Raw genomic sequence first — 3,689 nt, 5'->3', positions numbered from 1 at the left:
GGGAGCAAAAATCTGACTGTGGGCCCAGCTATGTGATGTTATTTACAAGTTTGCCATTGAAAACTGAAAACTGAAAACTGAAAACAGCCAAAAGTTGTTTTCAGTTTCCATAACTCATAACTCAAAAAGTAGAGAATTGAGTATTGGAAACAGAGTTATGGAAATAGAGTATTGGTGCAGGCAAACGAGTATTTTGCTATGGGTCCCACCATTTTTGAGAATTGAGTTATGAAAACTGAGAATTGAGTCATGAAAATACCCAATCCAAACAGCCTCTTAGCTTCCCAGCTACAAGTAACCATCTATTCTATTCCCTTTTAATTTTCACCTTTATTACAGCACTTTGGTTCTTATATATGTATCACCATTTTTACAATAGGTAGATCTCACAAGAGAAAAATATATGATACATATAAGATAATTATTGCTGCAGTACTAGAGGTAGCGTCTGAAAGTTGAAAAATAGAGAGTCGAATTAATTAACTTCGCCATATGCATCTGATGACTGATAAAACCGAATTGTAATTGTACTGCATGTAAAATGCCTTCTTCTTCTTCTTCCATCCAACAACAAGCTAGCATGAGTCACACACTATCCCACATGTATTTTTTTGATAAGCATCGCGCTTCCACTGGTTAATTAGTATTCATTCTCAGATACCCATTAATTTAATGGAGCCCCTCTCTCTCTCTCTCCAGTTGTGTAAAATGACAATTGGGCAGTTCACTCATATGTGTTTGAACGTCGAAGAAAAAAAAGAGTATTAATGAAATCTTATTGCTTCTTAATTAGATTTGCAAACTAAGCCACTGGACGCGGACTGGGAAAGAAATTAATTAGATACAAAACCAAATAGAAAATACCTTCATCATCTCAAATTCTGTATGTATTCTGATCAAATTGGACATGCAAACTAAAAATGCGTTGTTTGATCATATCCATGACAGTGTTTAGTGTCAAAAATTTGTAACTAAAATTAGCATCTTTTAAATAAAAATATCTAGAATTTTTAAAAATAGTATTTTTATTCGTTGTACGTACGTCATTGGATTGGACTTTTACACCCGGCCGCGCGCAACGTTTTCAAAGAGGTCTTTTTCTGTTGAGGTCAATGCTCAATAAGGCTAACTTCATTTGCAGTGCAGAAGACAAAAAATAAGAATCCAAAAACTTTAATTTTTGTATCCGGATCGATTCCGGAGGAGGACCTACCTCATTATCATATGGTAAGTCAACTATCCTCAAATCGTAAATCACATACCCTAACAACTGTTCGGTTGATCTCCCTCTACGCTTGTTATTAAAAAAAAAAAAAAAAAAAAAAACCCATCCAAGCTAAATTAAGAATAGAGATCACTAAAAAACAAAAATCCTGCCAAAATAAGATTCCTACATGTAACCTTCTATTCTATTCCCTTTTAATTTTCACCTTTATTACAGCACTTTGGTTCTTATACATGTATCACCATTTTTACAATAGGTAGATCTCACAAGAGAAAAATATATGATACATATAAGATAATTATTGCTGCCGTACTAGAGGTAGCGGCTGAAATTAAGTTGAAAAATAAAGAGTTGAATTAACTTCGCCATATATGTATCTGATGACTGATAAAACCGAATTGTAATTGTACTACCTGTAAAATGCTTTCTTCTTCTTCTTCTTCTTCTATCCAACTGTTAAATAACCAATTGTCCCAAAAGCTTAAACTGTTAGGAAATGGTGAATTTAATCACTTAAAGCTTTTGGGACAATTGGTTATTTAACATGGTATCAGAGCAGGAGATCCTAAGTTCGATCCTTGACTTTACTCTACCTCCCATTTAAAATGTTAAATTCTCACTTGTTGGGCCCCCACTTATTAAGGGGAAGTTTAAGCCCACAAGTGAGGGGGAGTGTTAGACTTATGGTTAAGTGATTAAATTCACCATTTCCTAACAGCTTAAGCTTTTGAGACAATTGGTTATTTAACACCAACAACAAGCTAGCATCAGTCACACACTATCCCACATGTATTTTTTTGATAACCATCACGCTTCTACTGGTTAATTAGTATTCATTCTCAGATACCCATTAATTTAATTTAAATTTTAAAGGAGCCCCTCTTTCTCCAGTTGTATGTGTATAATGACAATTGGCAGTTCTCTCATGTGTGTTTGAACGTTGAAGAAAAAAAAAGAGTATTAACCAAATCTTATTGCTTCTTAATTAGATTTGCATATTAAGCCACTGGACTCGGACTGGGAAAGAAATTAATTAGATGCAAAACCAAATAGAAAATACCTTCATCATCTCAAATTCTGTATTCTGATCAAATAGTCCTCTCGTTTACTTCTTGCAGAGTCTTATATATTTCTTGTTCCTATTGAAATATTAATCATCAACAAACAAATAATTCAACCCCCCCAAACTAAAAAAGCAAAGCAACAAACAATTAACATCAAGGTTGGCTTGTCAAACTATTTTTTAAATGGAGCTTATTTTAAAACTTATCATCTTCCGTTGAAGAAAATATCTAAAAAACCTACATCATCAGCTAAAACTAAACAAAGTTTGTGTTTGTTCCTGATCAAAGGCTTAGGTGGATGTCAAAAGTTTCCCCTTTTTTTTTTTTTTTTGAAACTTCCCTAACCGCAAGATTTAGGAAACTTTTTTCATGCAGCTCCTTAGTGTGCAGATTTTTTTGAAGAACCAAAAATTTGAAACAGTTCCTGAATCCCAAAACAAAAAAGATAAAAATATAAAATGTAAGACAAAGTATACAAAATTTTGATTTGATTAATGCCAAGAAGAATCCAGATAGGAGGGGATACGTAGTGAACTAGTACCACTACCACCACAGTTTTCATGACAAGTATTTACAGCTGAAAATAAAAATGACCTACAAAGTGGACAGGTGAACTGGTTTCGGTCTAGCCAGCTTTCGATGCAGTGCATATGGAAAACGTGGCCACATCTAGATAGTTGGCTCACCACATCTTCTTTCTCAAACTCCACCAAGCAAATAGAACACATTTCATCCACATTTTGCAACTCTTCAAACCTAGTCACGGGAAGGTATCCCTCATTGAAGCTCTCAACTACTGGCTCATCATGAGTAGTGAACATGAGGAGGCCCATTATGCCGAGCAAAGCTTGCTTGAGTTGGAGAAATGGGATCCAAAAACAAGTGTAGAAGACAATGGTGGCCATGCAAAATGGAGACTGAGAAACTATAAGACAATTCATTTTGCTCCTTTTAACTCTTACTCTCTCAAAAATTCTTCTTGTTTATATATATTTTGTGTTGACTAGTGAAAGATGATATGAGAGAAACAAAAGAAGACAACCCTTTATATAGCAATCAAGGCTATGACTCAAGTTCAATTTCTTAGTTTTTTAAGATTAAATAATATGTATTACACTTCTATAAAATAATGGATAAGCTAGCTTTGACTTTTGGAGGGCTGAGGAACTTCATTTTAAAATTTTGAATTCATGATTTCTCAAACATATAGAGTGTTTGAAATGTATAAGTTTGTGCTTCGCGTTTAATATATAGTACTGTATAAAATTAAATATATTTAAAGTCACTATTGAAGTTTGATATCCGCGAGGCTACAGGGCCGGCGCCGACCCCACATTCTCCTAGTCTTATATTTTTATTTACATTTATGTAAAAGAATCTAATAAAACAGCACCTGTCTC

The sequence above is a fragment of the Quercus suber genome, unplaced genomic scaffold, assembly GCF_002906115.3.
Source record: "Quercus suber isolate HL8 unplaced genomic scaffold, Cork oak 2.0 scaffold_373, whole genome shotgun sequence".
Classification (NCBI taxonomy): Eukaryota; Viridiplantae; Streptophyta; class Magnoliopsida; order Fagales; family Fagaceae; genus Quercus; species Quercus suber.
Note: the sequence above shows the minus strand (reverse complement) of the source record.